Here is a 10134-nt window from a genome sequence, read left to right as displayed (position 1 = left end):
GCGCATGCGCAAATGCGTGATTACGCATGCGCGAAGACATACGTACGACAACTGTGCAAAATTACTTTGGACAAAAAAAGCCGTAACTGCCAAACGAAAACAAGGAGTGGCGTGGGCGTGGCGGAGGCGAGACTTCGCAATGCTCCGACATGGGCGTGAAAGTGGGCGTACTGTGTGGGAGTATGCAACTTGCAATGGGCGTGTTTTTCGCACATAAACTTTGTCGCTGTTAAAACTAACATAGGAAACCGTAGCAACATTCACGCAGCAGCAGAGTAGGTCTGCAGTTACTCTACATTTGCGAAGTACTGGTACAAGTGTGTATGCAGTAATTAGCAGTTAATTGGAGAGCACATTCATCTGATGTTCAATTACTTGTTAATTACTGAGCCCATGAAAGTTACCAACCAGCAATTGACTGAACACACATTACATGTTTATTCTACTCACATATTAATCTCACACACTGTTAAATAAGGTTGTTATTTGTGTTTAACTTGGTGTGTAAGCATTGTGCAGAAATGTTTGAATGTGTGTTAGACTACTAAATACAAACAAGTTACATTTTTATTTAAAGTTAGATAATTCTGCAACATTCTGATCAATTAACCAGCACCCACATAATGCCGCATACACTGATTTATTTTTCAAAGTCACAATAATATAGGTTTTTAACATCTGTCAATGTTTTCAATGATGTCATGTTGTCCAAAGATATTTTATCAAGTTGTCGTGTCTGTTTTATTAATATGGACATTAAAGTGTGGTGCAAAACATACCTTTTTTTTTTTTTTTTTTTTAAATTTGAAGGAGAATTAGCAGATTGGTCACCAAGTGTCTATATGTTGACATAATATTTTTGTAAGTAAGATTTTGCTAATGCATTACCTTCAAGAAATTGCACACATTTTGAAATTATATTTTTTATTTCAGAAATAATATGATCCAACATTTAAACATGGCTCCACATGAGTCTCACAGGCAGAGATAGACCAAGCACCAAGCAGATGGCACTGACAAAAATTATATTGCAGAACTCAGTACTCTGCAAATTTCTGCTTCTGACAAAAGTATCTTATAAATTCAACATATTTCACACCCTGCCACACAAAAATGTGACACAAACTGAGAAATAATTAGTATCCACCACACAAACACAACAATACACAGCACACTAGTGAGAGGAAGATGGCTCTGTTGTTTTTTAAAAGAAACTCACAGGCTACAATTCCTCCAAACAGAAAAAAAGACATTTCACTAAGAGGGAGTGATCCATTCTGGCCACACAAGCCAAGTCCAAAATAACATAGAGGCAACTACAAAAACATGGGTGCTGCCCATCTGGAGAGACATCACTTTCTTCTTTTTGGCCCCGCCTGAGGCTGATCTTCTTTGCTTGGTCTGCGGAGTGACCTTCGTTGGGCCTGCCCAGTGTCCTGTTCTTCCTGGGCAGGGGCAGGGGAGGGAGCCGATGTGGTTGGCTCTCTGCCACTGTGGGCAAGGGAGACAGCGATGGCCTGGAGCCCTTGCAAGATGTTAGTTGCAAGGCTTTGGTTTGAGGAGGCCAGTTGTTCTTGGGCCTGCCTGATCTCTGCCAGACTTTGGCAGAGTTGAGCAACACCTTGCTCAACACAGGTTCGGATCTCAGTGAGCCGGACAGTTATCTGGCTTACCTCCCGGATGACCCCGTCTTGAAATGTGTTTAGGCTCTCACCATACCTAGCAATTTCAAGCAGGATCTCCGGGATAGCAGAGGGTTGGGTGGGGGGGCCAGTAGGAACCTGCATAGGTGGGTTTTGTTGGCCCACACTGGCAGACCCACTAGGTCCCTCCACCTCAGCCTCAACCACATAACCGGCCTGTGACTCAAACTGTTCACCCCCCTGTGCTGTGTTTTGTGGCAAGCAAATAGAAGAATGTGTGGGGGAAAAGTTGGAGTCAAAATTAGTTTAAGATTATTAATACAGTTCAAATTTCAGACAAATACATGTGTAAACTTACCTTCCAAGTCATGTCCCGTCACAATCTCAGGCAGGTCCGTGTCCATATGAGACACCCCTTGGCCCTCCTCATAACTCACACAGGCCATCGCCATCTCCTCCAAGTCAGTATACTCCACAGCGACAGGTGGTCCCCCCCCTGTTGCCCTTGAGGCATTCCACTCCGCAGCCCTCTTTGCCTTCAGGCGGGATTTGAAGTCGGCCCACCTACATAAATATTGTGAAAGAGGGAAAAAGTTGAGTCTTCTTATTGTTCAAAGTAAATATCTAGCACACATGTTCTGCTTGTGTTTGCTAGACATAACATGACATGTAACTACATTTTTTAGGCAACTTAGCACAGAAAAAGGATTGTCAAGATGCACTTACCGTCGTCTCACTTCCTGTGATGTTCTGACGACAGAGCCAACTTCATTCACAGATTTTGTGATGTCTCTCCAGATGCGTTCTTTGGAAGCAGCCCCCATGTTTTTGGGGCCCCTATGTATTTTGGACATGGCCTGCGTGACCAAGACACGCAACTCCCTCTTAGTGAATGCAGGCTGTCTTTTTTTCCGTCTGGAGGTAGCCTGTGAGGTTTCTTCAGGTTGGTCATCTCCATCTTCCTCCTCACTAGCAGCTTCTGTCTGCTGTGTTTGTGTGGCTAAAGTCAATTCTCCCTCAGTTTGCTCACTATGTGTGTGTGGCAGGGTATCCACACTCAATTCTTGAGGTTCAGAAGCAGAAATTTGCAGAGTACTAGGTCCTGCATTAACCTCCGCAGAGGCGTATTCTAACAAGCGCCTTTGACACTCTATCCGTTGTTTCTGCAATGCCATCTGCTGCTCTGCAATGCGGTCTATCTCTGCTGCGATTTGCTCACGAGAAGCCATGTTTGTGATGACGTGTGTACGCCGAGGTGTGTGCGCTTATATACCTACGTGCGACTCGTTAATTCACACAGGTGTACACTGTTATTCTGTTGAATGATTGCACTGCTTATTTAAGGGCCTACTGTGCATGCTGTAAGTGTTGGTAGTTTGGCGTTTGAGTTGTTGGCTTGTGCGGGAAGGTGATAGTGGAATTGGCAGAGTGAGTAATTGTCAAGCATACCTTTGTCCTTTTCTTTGCGTTTTGAATATAGGCAGTCATTTTTTCTGTGTATTTTCGTTTGTGAGTATTCTGTTTTTTGTTAAATTTTTTTGTGTTTGCAAGTTTTTGTAATACATTTTAATGTTTTAATTTTTATAACACATATATATTTTGCAAGTCCATTTGTGAAAATATTCCCGTGCTTCTTTGTTTTGACTGTCATTAGTGTTCTCTTCTAGGAATCTACTTTTTGGTGAGAAAAACCAATTTTGTCTTTATTTTTGGGTGTGGTCCACAAAAACAAGACTTTATTTCTTTAGGAGCAGGTAAGTGTCGTTGGCCTGTGTTGGAGTTTGTTTGTTGGAAGTGTCTGTATGCTGTTTTTGACTGTCATTTGTGTTCTCTTGTAGGTTTTGTTTTTTTGGTGAGAAAAACCAATTTTGACTTTATTTTTGGGTGTGGTCCACAAAAACAAGACTTTATTTCTTTAGGAGCAGGTAAGTGTCGTTGGCCTGTGTTGGAGTTTGTTTGTTGGAAGTGTCTGTATGCTGTTTTTGACTGTCATTTGTGTTCTCTTGTAGGTTTTGTTTTTTTGGTGAGAAAAACCAATTTTGACTTTATTTTTGGGTGTGGTCCACAAAAACAAGACTTTATTTCTTTAGGAGCAGGTAAGTGTCGTTGGCCTGTGTTGGTGCTTGTTTTTTTTTTTTTTTTTAATAATTTTTTGTGTAAAGTTTGCTAAACAAAGTGTTTGGGGTTTCCAGGATTGATCTGCAAAGTAGTTTTGGTCTTTCCTGGACTAGGTACTAAATTTCTTATTTTTTTTTTTTTTTTTTTTTTCAAAAGATTTTTTGCATTAATATATGTTTTTTATATCCAAATATTAAATTTAGTTTTATTTGCTTTTTATTTTTGCATTTTTGACATGAATTCAACACAGAAAAAATGTACGCTCCTGCAGTAAGTTGACACCACAATTGTAAAAACAGTTATTGTGTAAAATTTTGGAAAACTTTGTTTTTTTTTTAATTGACATTTCTTAACATTCTCTCCAAAAAGTGTGTGATGTCAATACATATTGCGGCAGAAGCCCTACCTCCCCAACCCACGCCAGCACTCCCACCCCAACCGCCAGCCCCACAACCACAGCCGGCTCCTCATCAACCAAGGCAACGGAGGCGTGCTAGGCCACCAATTTTCAGAACCCGTGTCATACTTTTTGGGATGCCAGATGATGTGGTGGTGCGTAGATACCGGCTGCCACCACATCTAATCCTAGACACTCTCTCCATAATAGAGAGTGATCTGGAGTCTGAAATTCGGTATCCTACAGCAATACCACCATTGACACAATTCCTTGCAGTGTTACATTTTTTGGCCACAGGATCATTCCAGCATGTTGTTGGAGACCTGGTTGGCATGTCGCAGGGCCAGTTCAGTAAGGTCCTGCGACGTGTCTGCCAGGCTTTCATCAAGCGTGTTAAGCAATTTATTGCTATGCCTTTGGATGTTGGTGCCCTAGATGTGGTGAAGCGGCAATTTGCGGAAGGTGGTAGTCGCTTCCCACATGTTATTGGGGTTGTGGATGGCACACATGTTGCTATTCAGCCACCAAGACATAATGAAGAAATTTATAGAAACAGGAAACTGTTTCATTCTCTGAATGTAATGGTTGTTTGTGGGCCATCCCTCCAGATCCTTTCCCTGAACGCAAAGTTTACAGGAAGTTCCCATGATGCGTATGTCATTAGACAATCAGGGATATGGCAGAGATTAAGATCAAGTCAACGACCAGACATGTGGTTATTGGGTGAGTTGTTGCTCAAATTTTTTAGTTAAAAAGTAACAACAATATATGAAATTTGAGATCTAAAATGTGGCTCTTATTCCAACAGGAGACCGTGGATATCCTTGCACCCCCTGGCTCATGACTCCTTACCGTAATCCCAGGCCAGGACCACAGATGGCATTTAACTCCGCGCTTACTGCCACTAGGCAGCTGGTGGAGCGCACAATTGGTGTCCTGAAAGGGCGCTTTCGTGTGCTCCACCGCACGGGTGGCGACATCATGTATTCGCCGGAGATGGCAAGTAAAATAGTGGTCCTGTGCGCAATACTCCATAATATCGCGGTAAGGAGTAGTGTTGAGCTTCCTCAGGCAGAGGAATTGCCTGATGAGGAGCCAGGGGTTGTGCCACGCTTCGGTGGGGGGAGTGTGACACGGAGGGGGAGCCAAGTGAGGGCAAGAATCGTAGCAGAACATTTCAGGTATAGTGTTTTTCCCATTTATATTTGCACAAATAATACAACCCAGTATGCTTATGTATTTTTAAACATGATTGCATTTAGTATGTTCTTGTAAAGTGATTTGGGAATGCTGTTGTTGTGTTTGAATGGTTTTTTCTTTTTAAACATAAAAAACAAAAACACGTTAAGCTGACAATGTTTATGTAATAATTTAAATACTGTAATGTTAATAAATAGTGTCCTTATTTATTTTATATCCTCAAATCCTGATTATGTAAACAAACACACAAACAAATGATACTCAATGTTTGACACTTTGTGACTGTCCAGCTGAATGATCACACGACCTGTGGTGAGTACACAGATATGTTTAGTAATTTTCAGTAAAGTCTGTCTCTGTGTGTTTTATCTAATTGTTTCTAACAAACATTTTCGCTTCTGCTAATGCGAATTTCCGCTCGTGCAAAATAACACTCTGCTCTTCACAGCATTGCAAAGATCAATAAAGTTATTAGAAATGACATATTTTTGGCCAATCACATGCTACCAGACACTATAAATATATGCCCAAATAAGGAAAACGCCATTGCCATGATGCGTGCAGCACCGTTCTCCAGGCGGGAGCTCCGCGTGCTGGTGGCGGTGATGGACCGCCGCGTAGGCCGCGTTGGGCGCTTCATCCCCAATCGGGTGAAGCGCGAGGCCTACGCGGAGGTCCGCCGCCTGCTGCGGACTCGCGTCCGCAGCAGGCGGACAATCATCCAGCTGGAGAGGCGCTGGAGTGATCTCCGCAGGCGGACTCCAGATCTGTTGGCGGAGATCCGCCAGCAAATCCGTGCTCTCCATACACGAAGTAAGTTACATTACATACGATTTTTAGCTTAAAATGTGCTAATGTTTGCTTGTTTTTCTTTGTTTCCGACGCATTGTTGAAAACCATTGTGCAAAACCATGTGCACTGCAGGGGAAGCATATGTAACATGTGCAGAGTGTGTAAGATTGTGGTGGTGTGTGTTAAAGCATTTTTTAAATTTGCAGTGTTAAAATAAAACAGGCTGGATTTTCCATGCCCATAATTTCTAAACACACCCAAATCTAACTCTCTCTGCACATGTTATATATGCAACCCCTGCAGAGCACATGCTTTTGGCCAAATGCTAAATAAATTCCTGCTGTAATCCCCTTGGAATTACCAAGATTTTACAGTAAGTGGTAGGCTAATTGCATCCTTCAGTGTATTTTTTTGGAAATTAGGACAGTGTGTGTGGTTAGGGAAAACAGTACTGACTGTAGTAAAGTGACACGAAACAAGTGCATGTTTTCAAGAAATAAGAAGCAGCCTGGAAACTGGTCCAAAATACTGGATCAGTGCTGGCTATATAATAAGGTGCCTTGAATACTAATCTGGTGATGGTGCCTAGACCAATCACTATGACTCAATGGACTAGATTAAGGAATGAGCTTCAAAGTTCACGTTTGGAAACATTTTATTTGCCGTGGCCAACATGAAGAGGATCTTAACATGTTTGAGTTTCAAAATAAAATATATTAAAAAAAAAATATGTAACAGAACATTGATATGAACAAATGAATACTATGTAATTTTGCATAATTTAACAATGTTTACAATATTTACATTCTAGGACAACAACAACGGCACAACTCCCCACCCCCTTCCCCTTCCCACTCACCCTCCCCTTCTCACTCCCCCTCCCCTTCTCATTCCCCCTCCCCTTCTCACTCCCCCTCCCCTTCACAGTCCCCCTCCCCTTCTCACTCCCCCTCCCCTTCACAGTCCCCCTCAGCTTCCCAGTCCCCATCATCTTCCCAGTCCACCTCATCTTCCAAGGCCCCCTCATCTTCCCTGGCCCACTCCACTTTCCATTCCCCTTCTCACCACACCTCTCCATCTCTTTCTGGGACCCCTTCTCCTCCTTCCCATACCCCTTCTCCTTCATCTTCGTCATCCCCATCTGAACCCCCCTCACCCTCTATTGCCTTACATTTCTCTCCACCCCCCTCGCCCTCGCAATCAGACCCCCCCTCTGAAATTGTTGCTCCAATCCAGCCTCCTTCCCCAATCCCTCCTCCTTCCCCAATCCCTCCTCCTTCCCCAATCCATCCTCCTTCCCCAATCCCTCCTCCTTCCCCAATCCCTCCTCCTTTCACCATCCCTCAGCCGGCTTCACCGATCATGCCAAGCTCACCACCCAGTGAATGGGCACAGGAAGCCCCTGACGAACATTCCGGGAGTCAGGATGTTGCCGTGGAAAGTAAGTTTTGTTTTGGTGTCGAAATGATTACCCACTTACACTTACAATGCCAAAACATGCAGGGTTGTACTGTTTGAATTCTTGTCCCCAGGACAAAATTTGGATATTTTCATCATGGTGTACATGTTGCCTTTACATATTTGTGAGTGTCATTATATGTACAGTGTGTATGTGTGCAATATTTTGTGTGTCCACTCTAGGTTGACACTCATTAGGTAGCCAGGGTTGGCAGGACAACAGGGTTTATATGTGTTAGTTTTGAAGGCCAACAGTTAGACCTGAGTGGAGTTTAGTATGTTGTTGTCGATTTACACTTGGGCCTGTGTAGTCAGAAAATTTTAACTTACAAAACACATGCTTCACTTTGTTATGTAGACTAATGACACACTGATTTGTGGTGGGAAAGTTACATTCACAAAATGAAAAAACATTCAAATAAACCCTGTTTGCACTTATTTAGTAAGGGCAGCTTTCAGGGAGTGTGGGAATGCTATGATATGGTGGCCTTCGGAAGATATTGATATGCAGTGTGAGGAGGCAGGACCAAACCCCTTTTAAATAATGCCACAAATAAAGGATGTGAATGAATGGCAACATGGTGTAACAGTGTTGAAGATGGAACATAGGGGTTAAAATCCAAGATGTTTGCATGCCGGACAAATTTTAGCAGTTGGGCCAAACCATGTGCACTGCAGGGGAGGCAGATATAACATGTGCAGAGAGAGTTAGATGTGATTGGGTAATTTTGATTCTGTGCAGGGTAAATACTGGCTGCTTTATTTTTAATGTGCTAATTAGATAGAAGATTGAACACATCCCACCCAAATCTAACTCTCTCTGCACATGTTATATCTGCCTCCCCTGCAGTGCAAATGGTTTGGAGCAACTACTTAAATTTTTAAAGCTGCAATCAACTTGGAATTACCACCATAACTTTAACATGGGATGTTGCCCAGAACAAACAATACAATTAATCTTGACTATTGGGGAACAACTTCTACAAGTTATTAAATTTATTTAGCCTTGTTTGCTATGGCCAACGCTACATCTTACAATGAAATCACATAGGAGCAAATGTAGGCCATGCTCTTTACAATTGGAATAAGTCACACAAAAAAACTGAGCATGCTGGCTTTTTTTAAGGCTAATGATTGAACCCTAAAACAGTCATGATGTATCAACTTTGCCATTAAGCAGGCCTGTCCAAACTGCGCAACTGCAACTGTAGAAAAACTACACATCCCAGCATGCCCTTACACAGGTTTTTCATTCCCTGGCACCAAAACTGAGTCAACGACTGCTGGTATATGTAGTTTCACACAAGCAGGAGGAATGCAGTTTGGACCTGCATGCATTAAAGTGTGCTTTGTGCCTTGCTAGGCTAATAAGCAATGTGAGTAAGTTAGTAATGTTTGTTATCTCTTAATTACAGATGTTGCCGTTGGAGATCCAACATCCTTGCAGGATATAGTTTGCAGTATGAGGCGCCATCTCCAGGCCTTGGTGGGGCTTTTGGACGCCATGCAAAAATTTTGTTAATTTTATGATTATAATTAAAAATATTATAAAAAATGATAATATCAGTATTCCACTTTTAAAAAAAAATAAACTAATAAATTTAAAAACTTCAGCGGCTCTTTATTATTTAGTCATGCAATAAAGGAACAGCAGATTGCAGAACAAACATTTCTTACCTTAAACATTTCAAACATCTAACGTAAGTTATTTTAAATCAACAACTAAAACATGTTATTGGCTTTTTAAACATGCATACACCTTCATTCACATACAAAAACTCTACTTTAATAAATTCTACAAACACATTAGACCAAGCACATTGCAAACATCTATATTTATATTAAACATGTAAATAAAAGGAGGTTATTTTATGGCTACAAAGTGTTTTTCTGGGATTTCAACAAATACTTAATTGATCATGACCATTTCAATTAATTCACTAATTGGATTTGTTATTGAGGAGGGCTTGTGGACTTTGATTTGGAAGGTGTTAGTCCACTTAATAGTATAAAAACAAATTGTGGTGCGTTTTTCAGCAAAAGTGATCACTTTAACTGAAAAATGTGTAAATATACTACAACTTAGTATTTGTACGAAGAAGTATGTGTTTATGCGATGGGTTCGCATTGCTGCGAGGATTTCGCATTGTTGCGATGTCATTTGCCGTACGCCCACTTTGTGTAATAATGCGTGCGAATGTGCTAAAATACGTTGGGGGCGGATGTTCGCAAATTTACTACATTAACGCAACTTTACTAATAGGCTGTGCGAACGAAAAACTTAGCGAACAACTCGGAATGAGGGCCCAAGTGTATTTGATTACACAGCAGCCAAACCTATCTTTTGAATGGCAGATAGCATTTGAACTTTCTTGAAGGGAGCTGATCCCACAGAAATGTGGGCAATTGTGGTGAGACACAAGCCCTCTCACCGCAATATATATATATATATATATATATATATATATATATATACACAGGGCTTAAAGTGGTCCTGGAGAGGTGGTGGAACTAATTTACCCCACC

General features: G+C 41.7%; 1 long non-coding RNA gene across 1 annotated transcript; it reads left to right on the top strand.

The window, feature by feature from the left end:
* The first annotated feature begins 4862 nt into the window (after positions 1-4862).
* LOC134929254 (uncharacterized) lies at positions 4863-9206 on the top strand. The gene is made up of 4 exons (XR_010178418.1): positions 4863-5339; positions 5649-5670; positions 6962-7591; positions 9024-9206. It is a non-coding gene; the product is annotated as an uncharacterized LOC134929254 (long non-coding RNA).
* Positions 9207-10134: the final 928 nt, after the last annotated feature.

Source organism: Pseudophryne corroboree, chromosome 5 (genome assembly GCF_028390025.1).
Source record: "Pseudophryne corroboree isolate aPseCor3 chromosome 5, aPseCor3.hap2, whole genome shotgun sequence".
Taxonomy (NCBI): Eukaryota; Metazoa; Chordata; class Amphibia; order Anura; family Myobatrachidae; genus Pseudophryne; species Pseudophryne corroboree.
The sequence above is the reverse complement of the archived record's forward strand: the minus strand, read 5'-3'. Positions and strand labels throughout refer to the sequence as shown.